General features: G+C 47.0%; 1 long non-coding RNA gene across 1 annotated transcript; it reads left to right on the forward strand.

Moving 5' to 3' along the window:
* Positions 1-1,723: 1,723 nt before the first annotated feature.
* LOC144180656 (uncharacterized) lies at positions 1,724-7,410 on the forward strand. Its single transcript, XR_013324494.1, has 4 exons — positions 1,724-2,118; positions 2,510-2,599; positions 3,491-3,614; positions 7,336-7,410. It is a non-coding gene; the product is annotated as an uncharacterized LOC144180656 (long non-coding RNA).
* Positions 7,411-9,233: the final 1,823 nt, after the last annotated feature.

Below are 9,233 nucleotides of genomic sequence, written 5' to 3' on the forward strand. Positions count from 1 at the left end.
GATTGGCTGTAAAATGTCCGCTGCGGTTATAAACCTGTACACCTTCCCGTTGCAGAGTTCACTTCACCGGTTGCTCCTGCGCAGGCACTGGCTCTGGTAGCAGGCAGCACCCAGCCTGTAATGGCACGCACTCCTGGTTCGCGAGTGAGGCAGAATACTAGCCGAGTCCACGTCAGCGCCGTCACTTCAGGCCCGGCACACTTCGCAGGGAGCTTGAAAGGCCCGAAAATTGGCTTGACGATGGCGAGCTGCACGCTAATCGCATTGCATGCGGTAATTCTTGGCCAGGCGGATGTTGGACCAAGCAGCGATATGTTTGGCCACAGACAGGATCGCCGCAAGCCTCAGCGGGCCCCGTGCGGCCGGCGGCCGCTAAAAGGGTGCGACCGAGTCGCAGCCGCTAATGCAACACTGGCGTGACCACCGCTACGCTGTGGCCCCCTGCCGCGTCCCGGGGTTTGTGGCGCTGGTGAATGCTCACTGCGCCTGCACTAACTGCGTCTCCAACCATTTGCGACGGCAAGCTGCGCGGGACAAGTTCGCTGGCTTGGAAAGGGCCTTTCTTCCCTGCTGGTGCCGGCCGAGAAAAGCTGACGTGGCTTTGCTTCGCGCCCCACTTTCCGGGCTCCGAGCGGGATAAGATGTTGCGCCATCAGCTCTGTGCCGGGAAAAACCGACGCGGCTCGTTCATTGACCCGTACCTAGCCTTTTAAAGGAGCCCTAAATACGCTTCCTCAATAGAATGCTTTGTTGGGCGTGTTGGTTCATGACAGAGAAACACAGTAGACGGGACGAGTTTCTCTCTCCTCGTCCTTTGCGCTTGTTTTGATTTTTTTGACGCTTCCTCAACTCGCGATTTCAAGCGTGAAATTTCTAGATTACGTGTCCACGACAACATACGTCAAATATTGCACCTCTGCATAAAACCGAGGCCGCACAAACACGCAAAAAAGATCTTCCTTTCTTTGCGTGTTTATCTGTCAATCGTCGTCGTCTTTATCACACTTGCGACTCTGACGCAGCCTCTACGACGCAGCTGGCGCTGAAGACTACGGCGCCGCGATTGGCGAGTTCAGTAAGATGCCGTAGCTGATCAGCGTTTCCTGCTCTGAGGGAAACACGGGTGCGGCACCAGCGGCACGGCGTATCTTATTATGGACGAATGTCGATCGTCGCCATCCGTCGCGCCGCTTACAAGGTATGAGTGACGCTGAAAAATACGGGCCGCCTCTGCAGTCGGAAACGGCGCTACACGCGCGACCGCGGCAAGCACCTGCCTGCACGGTCGACAAAGAGCCCACCGTGCGGTGTGTGCACTATGAGGCATACACCGCACCAGTTAAGACTTTCACCGCCCGCCAAAGCAGGATTATTCCTGAAAACCAGTTTAAAAGGCGTGAAAAGAGGTCATTGCGCGGTGAACGATTGCGCTGGTGTTCGTCGTCAGCGCGGCTTCGTAAAGCGCTGCTGAATAACTGGGATGATCTTCGCGACCCGGCCTCAATGGGGCCTGTTCGCCGCGCCAGCGCGGCATGCGGAAACGCTAGCGGGCCGCTTGTCGTCGGTGGAAATCTTCAATTAGTGTCGTCAGCGGGCATGTTGTGTTTGCGGCCTCTCCATCTACCCTTCAGACGCTCGTTTTCCTTTTCTAAAACTGACGTGTCGACCTAAACACGGCCGACGTGAGAAGTCCGGCAGTGTGACCACAGACTGGCCCCCTCGGCAGCGGAGCGGCTAAAAGGAGGAAAGAAATCCTTGGGTCACGTGATCAAAACGTGACGTCACTGGGCTTGTTTTTGAGCGCCTAGGGACAACGCCGAAGTAGGCGCAGCATTTCCCTGGGTCCCCCGAGTGAACGATTTGAGTACCCAGCGTGTGTTTGTGTTGATTGCTGCCAAGTGAAGCTGCAGATGCGTGAATATACCGTGAATGCTAGTATTGGTGCGATCTCCGTATCCGACATACCTACTACGACATTTCAAGAGAGACTTGCAGCCTGAGCCATCGCCTCCTGTACCTGAGCTCAGCGTAGATCAGCCATGCCGGTCTCCGGCGTTTGCAGTCACAGACATGGAAGAGCGGAAAAGAGGGCATCGATGCGCTCATTTTCCCAGCAAGGTCAGTAACATCGCTATTTTATGTTTGTTGTAGTTTTTGTGTTTATACCACTGTACTGTGTACCCTAAAGCTGCGTGAATTCTTGCTTACGTGGCCGCCTAGCTCGGCCTCCTAGCTGTATTGTGATGTTAACGATTTTTTTATAATCTTGAATCAAATTTAGCGTGCGCTGCATACTTGGGCGAGGAACAGACAGAGTGGAAAACGACAAACCAGACGTTGGCGCGCAAACCAACACCTGCTTCGTGTATCCAACGTAGTACGTGTGGTTTCTTTTCCCACTCCCTGTTTCTCGCCCAAGTATGCAGCACACGCTAAATTCAAATTACGATGCTATGTCCTTTCACACTCCGGCCGCAGTTTCAAGCGTTTCATTTTTCCTTTTTTGTAGGAGCCCATAACATTGCTCAAGTTTGATCGAACCGGTGGCGTGTACTCCCCGAAGCGCTGTCCTGGATGTTTGAAGTGCAGTGCCTCGATCGTAAGTATGCATGTGTTTGATAGCGTTAATCTCGCGAGTATGCCGTGTGCACGCATCAACGTTCTAGCTCTTCGGGCAGTTAAGTTGCGTTGCGGGAGATGAATGGAAAACGTCGCTTCTGTACAGAGAACGTAAGGATATCGCGGCCAAAGGGAAAAACAAAAGCGTGAAATCGTGAGCCAAAAAAGACGGAAGAGGGAGAGAGAAAGGATAGACCAAATGACAGCGGCAGAATCAGATCGTCCAAGGGGCTGTGAAGGTTAAGCGGCATTTTGGGCCCTTTATGAGGAGGCACCAGGAGCAACTGTCAGTAAAGTGTACATTGAAGGTGAATGGAAGAAGCTGCATATGGGACAAATAGGATGTGGCAGGGCATAAAGCCACTGAAAATTTGAAAGCACACAAATAACGCGTACAGGCAGGAGGGACACACCACAGCCTCGTCAAACAAAGGGTGGCACCCACACTTTTTATCATGTGCAGGAAGATTTGCACCCGTTGATTTCGTTACTGTAAACAAGTGCTCTCCGAGATGGACGCTTAGACGGCGTCCTGTCTGGCCCACATACACGGACTTACATGACAACGGAATTCGTTAAACCATGCCAATCGTACAATGAACTAAAGGCTGCGCAAGGTTAACACTGCACTCGTTCCTCCCTTTACTTCAATAATCCTTGTTATTAACAATGCGGCAGAGATTGCCCACTTCTGCTTTTGCAGAAAACACAAAACAATGTGCTGTATGTGTGTTCTTTTTCTTGTAGTCGGTTGTCCTGTGTGGTCTTATTCCACGTCGCTATCTTTTACGCATTTTGTTTTTCAAAGCTGTATTATTAGCCTACCCAACTTTCAGTTGTGCTGACACAGCATTTAATCCTGTTCCTGCAGCATCTGCATAGGAGGGCTTCCAGTGGAAAAAAAGAAGTGCTTGGACTTGGCCCCTACGATGCTGGTGCAGGGCCTGGAGAGCAAGGCTTGGTCTACATCCTTTCTGGGTACCCATGGAAAGCAGGTGAATGCGTCCACAAGTGGGTCGTTTTGTGGTACACTCGAAATTAGCTGCAGACAGACTGCGTCTGCTCGCAGACCACCCTGGTAGTATGACAACCAAATATGTAGCTGTGTCCTAGTTACTGACGGGAAGACTTAACAAAAAATCAACTGCCCATCTGTTGAAACGACAAAAATGGGGGATGTGAAGCTTTCCGAAACCAAGTCCAACACCAAATTAACCAGCCCAGTACTGAACACCTGTTTCTTTTTGGGACGGTCTGATGCGCTGCAGTTGTGCTCTCTAGAGCTTTACTGATGCAGGCAATCCATGACCTTCTGTAGTGTACAACCATTGTCGTTAGATGGAGGTGTACATTTCCTGTGTAATTTTCCACTTCTATGCAAATCCAGATTGCTTCGACTGCGCTGGAATGACGCAATGGGATAGATGTCAGCTTCATAACATGAGGGACCCAGGTTCAATTCAGATCACGGGAAGCGTTCACTTCACCCACGATCGTCATGATTAGAAAAAGTTGGCTTTCTGCAGTGCATTTTGGGTGGACTACAGACACATCAGCGAGAGGCTGGAGGCTTCACTTTAGTAAATGAAACTGTACCAAGTACAGTATGTGCGTGAAGCTTAAGCATTGTACATGAGCCAAGCCAGGGAGGAGTGGTTATAGGTTAAATCCTTGTAAAGAAAGTTCACAAAAAGTTCAATGTGAATCACTGAGCTTGCAAACTTGTCAGATCTCAACTTGACACTTTATTGTACCAGTCTTTCATGCTCAGCTGAGGAATGGTGGACAGATGGGGGCAACAACTGGCAGAAAGGGTCATTAGCTTGCAGTTCATTTGTCTATGTAAATATTCTAAAAAAGTACTGGTATGAAATTCTCGTGTTACATTTGTCCCATTTCTATGGGTGCCTACCAGCCCAGGAATCATAGATTGGAACATTAGATAGTCAACCTCAGTATATATAATTATTTTGAGCCTTGTTTATTCGTGTCAGTTTTGGCTTGGACAGAACGAACACCAAGGCGGCCGCCATGAGAGAATGGCACTCTTGATGTCGCTGTTCTCATTGCATCATGGTCAGACTAGATGCGTGCCCTAGAGTAGCCCAAGCTGGCCATGGCCGCACACGTCTGGGCCACACGATATCAGTCCCAAAACTGTGACATGATTCACAAGGCAGTGCAGCGTGCACCATCAGCAGCCAGTGTGTTGGCTAAGTCACTGGAGCCCTAATGCCGGCAGTTTGGGGCGAACTGCATGGCGAGGCACTCCACGTATCTTGCTTATGCCAGTGTCGAAAGGGTATTCATTCGGAGCTTTCTTGTGCATGCAAATATTAAAATTGATTTAAAATATGTTATACTGAATGGTTGCTACTAAAATCTGCAGCTACAAAGGAAACTTTTTGCATAGTTATCTCAGCTTTGATATTTCAAGTACTCCTTTTAAGTAGAGCCTAATCATGCTATGAACGTTTAATAGTGGTGCTACTCCTTTAAGGTATTTTTTACTTGTTTTAAGCTGACTTGTTTTTAGTTTGGAGTTAAGAGAGACTGTAACATTCTGGCCGCCCAGCCGCCCATTTCTGGCCATTAGTATTTCTGAGTTGTTCTTCAAAACAGTTTTTGCTCGGCACTTCTCTGAAATGTCGAGGACACCTAACTGAACTTAGTCGTGATTAATGCATTATCGTGCAAAGGTGAAGCAATCTCCACCCTTGCGCTCACCTGGTAGAGCATCATCCTTACATCACAAAAAAAGCTTTGTTTTGCCAAATCTTTGCCACTTCATACCACTATAGAATTTGCTGCCAACATAGGGGTGCTCTCCAGCTGAATCAGCCTTAGGTGTCACAGGAGTGAGAGTAAGAACTTTAAAATAATGTTAGAAATAAGCACAATACAATAGCTTTCTATTTTGTAACTGTTAACAGGTCGACCAACCTCATTGCGACTGTAGGATGTGACTTGTTCGTAGAAGGGCAAAATCAGAAAAACAGAGACGAGCAAGTAAGTCATTGTTGTACAACAGCTTCTGCGACACCTAAGTTAAAGGAGCCATGAAGAGAAAATGCAAGTTGGTTTTATTCGAAAGATTTCGTGTTTTATAGTGCCCCCAGCGCTTGTCCGGATACAAACGGTGCTTTATTCACTGAGAAATTAAACAATTTAGGTTAAAATTTTGATTTTCCCGCTCAATCGTGCGTTTTCGTGGTCCCAAGTGACATCACAGGAACCGACCGCTCTGCAGCCTAGAGTACCTTGATTCACGCATCCGCCGTACAGGGTAGAGACACGTATACGCTGGCGCCGCCATTTTCGGTTGCTCGCTCGCCGCCGAAGCAAGTCATTGTGTCAAAACCGCGCTAAAATTATCGCCGCAACGCGGTTTACGGAAGAAGTTTGAATCATATTGTCTGTTTCGCGTTGCTAGGTCTCGTGGGAAACGAAAAGAATAACGCGTTGAGCCCGTTGGCCCAATTGCGGCGGGACGGGACCGTTCAAAGGTTGTCTCCACCCTGTACAGCGGTGTTGGTTTGTTCCCGCGTTTTTTTACGTTCCGTAACCTAGATGGCGCCACCATACCGTGGCAAGCGTTTGGTTTGTGTTTGCCCGCATTTAAACCTGGCTTGTTTTTGTTCTGGGAGAAAATATTCGTTCCCTGAAACAGTGCTCGCTCGACAAATGGGGTCACGTAAAACAAGGTCGCTTGCGTCAATCGGCCAGTGTCGTCTGAGACAGCCCCAAACCCCGTAGTGCTGTGCTGCTAAACCAAGCATGCTGTGCGCAGTACGAACAGCAGAATGCATCAGTACTTCTATGTTTACATGTGCTTTCATAATTTCCACTGTTTGTCCCATCATTCTTATTGCTTTGTAAAGAATGTGCCCTAAATTTAAGCGCAAATCGCTCGTTCGTCTAGTTTGTAATTACAGCTCTACCTAATTTGTGTCTGCTTCTGCCAGCCTCCGCCAATCGCAGAGCTTAGCTCATGTGACATCATAGGTTCTGTTGCGGGGAATGAGCTGGTGGGTCGCATGACCATTCCCGTTTTTCGTAATTATGTAGCTTATTTGAGCGAAGTTTACGTTAAAAGTGGTGTCAGTATGATTCTAACGAGACAATCTTTTGAATGAACCAAACTTGTGTTTTCTCTTCATGGCTCCTTTAAGCTGTCTGCAATTTACGTGCAAATAAAATTGTTTTCAAGATGCTTACAGTTTTTTTGCCTGGTTCAAAGAGACTGGTATAGTACAAAATTTTGAAGAAAGCTGGAGTTGGCCGTGTTTTTATTTGTATTAGGAAATGTGTGGAAATGTGCCATTTTATTATTTATTTTATAAATTTTTAACTGCTACAGGAACGTTAATTTGTAGATGTAGCACCATGTATTTGGTGTTCTATGTTTATTTATTCAAGATACCCTTATGGCCCCACTGACATTAATGAGGGGTGTGGTACCTGAGCAGATTAAACGAATAATAATAACATAAGAGAATTCTGCCACGTGCGTACAAGAAAAAAAATAAAGGAAAAAAGATACAGCAGAAACGTCAGTGTCCACACGCATACTAAAAAACATACACGCAAGCAACACAATAATAGTGTACTGTGTTTAAGCTGTTTGTTCATTTGAATTGTGAATGGGAGGCTCCTAAGGAAATATATGTAGTGCTTGACCAGTTTTCAAAATGCTATTTCTCTTTTACTTTTCAGTGACAGGGGTCTCAACAAGCATCTGGATGCACCTACAATGTTTGTGCTGAGCACCTCTGATATGTCGTCTTCTATGGTCGTGAAACTGGAAATAAATAAAACTAAAAACTGTCTCCTTCATTTGGTATATTCCTTTTACATTGTTCAGGAACGTGGAAATAACATGGAGGACAATACCCAAGCACTTGCACGTCATCGTCCCCTGGTCACTTATTGGTATTTATGCTGCAGTTTAAACGAACTGCCAGGTAGCCAACATTCACAACCAATTCAAATAGTAGGAGTGCCCATGCTACATCGGAGGACATTATTTTTTCTAGGGACCACTGGATTGTGCGAAGAGATGTGTCTCATCTCCTACTCGGATTCTTGCAGTCCACAGGACTAAGTGAGGTGTGGTGACATTGCGTGTCTGTTATTTTAGGACTAAGTGAGGTGTTATGACTTTGGGAGATTTGATATGGTATTGGGGACGATTAGGCGGAGCAATTGCCGGCAGCTATGCAAGGCTAAGTCCGCCTTATTCAACAATACATACTACTACTACTACCTCTCAAGCTGAAAAGTTATAAGACATTCGTCCGAGGAACATGTTAAAGGTCTTCACAAGAAGACATTAAGATTGAGATGCTACACTGCAGGTTCTCTTACAACAGCAGGTTCTCAAGATTTTGCATATTTTAATACTGGCCTTCACATCTGCTCTTGAAGCCTGTAAGTTGGAAGCAATCTAATGCTTGCTTTACATCGGTTGCTACAAAGGGCTAGTGTCAGCAATCAAGCATCCTGCAATAACACAAATTTGTTTAGACTTAGATCCACTAAATAAGCTACGCTACCATCAATTGCCAATAAATATGCATTTTGGAATGACCACATCTGGATACTGACTAGAGAAGGCAGTGTCTTATCCTACGTTTCTTTTTAGTTTAAATGTGGCACACTGCACAAGTAAAACTGCTATTGCGATAACTGTTCTCCCAGGTGCACGCGCGGTTGTAGTAAATCTCGCAGCCGTGAACGGATGATTTTCTCGTCGTTCTTGAAAGAAGCAGAAACTTAAACGCAGAGGTAATTAAGTGTCGGAGAAATAATGAAGAAGACGTCCTCCAAATCTAATTATTGGTTGGCGCGGGCCAGCAGTAATATATTAGGGCCACACAGAGGAGAAAGAAATTTTGAAGTTTTTTTTAAGAATAAAGGAACCAGCGCAGGACAAACTCGGGGCGACACCATGGACACGGTCAGGCAGGCACGCTCCGCATTAAAAAAAATCGTTCAGCAAGACACCCGTAAAAATTGAAGTAATTACAAAAGGAAGCGTCAGTTCCAGCCGTTTCTTGCGTCGTCTGCTGCTAGACACTGGCCATCGCCTCCTCTCAGCTACTTACAGGGAATTCCCTAGGAGGCGACGCGCGAAGCCACATCAAGCCTGCTCACTGCAACAACAAATTCCCTAAATGTCCCTAACTTTTGTCCCCAACTTACAGTGGTTTCAGGAGCCAATCAAAACGTGGAATAATTTCCTCCTTTTAGCCGCATGCCCTCGGCAGTAGTAGGCGGAGCATGCGCGTCGGTTGCTAAAAAAAGTGTGATGTACCGCCGAGCGGTACCAATGGCTGCGCTTATCTCGTCATAGCTTCCACAGTGCTTTCGAGGCGCGGGCAGAGGGTGAAAGCTCTAGGCCTGATTGCTGGTACCTTATAATGAGAGATAACTCGGCTAATACTTAGCGATTTTAAGCCGTTCTTGCGGCAGGACATTCCTCTAGCGAATGTGATCGTAAAATCGCAACCTTTGGAACCGTGTTTGGGGCCCCTTTAAGGTCGCATCTCTGTAAAGTCTATCATGTGCTGGGCGTTCGTACCTTTAAAAACCTTCCGTTTCCGAAATGAACT

The sequence above is a fragment of the Haemaphysalis longicornis genome, unplaced genomic scaffold (genome assembly GCF_048455015.1).
Source record: "Haemaphysalis longicornis isolate Haplotype H1 unplaced genomic scaffold, Haemaphysalis longicornis Haplotype H1 scaffold_4, whole genome shotgun sequence".
Taxonomy (NCBI): Eukaryota; Metazoa; Arthropoda; class Arachnida; order Ixodida; family Ixodidae; genus Haemaphysalis; species Haemaphysalis longicornis.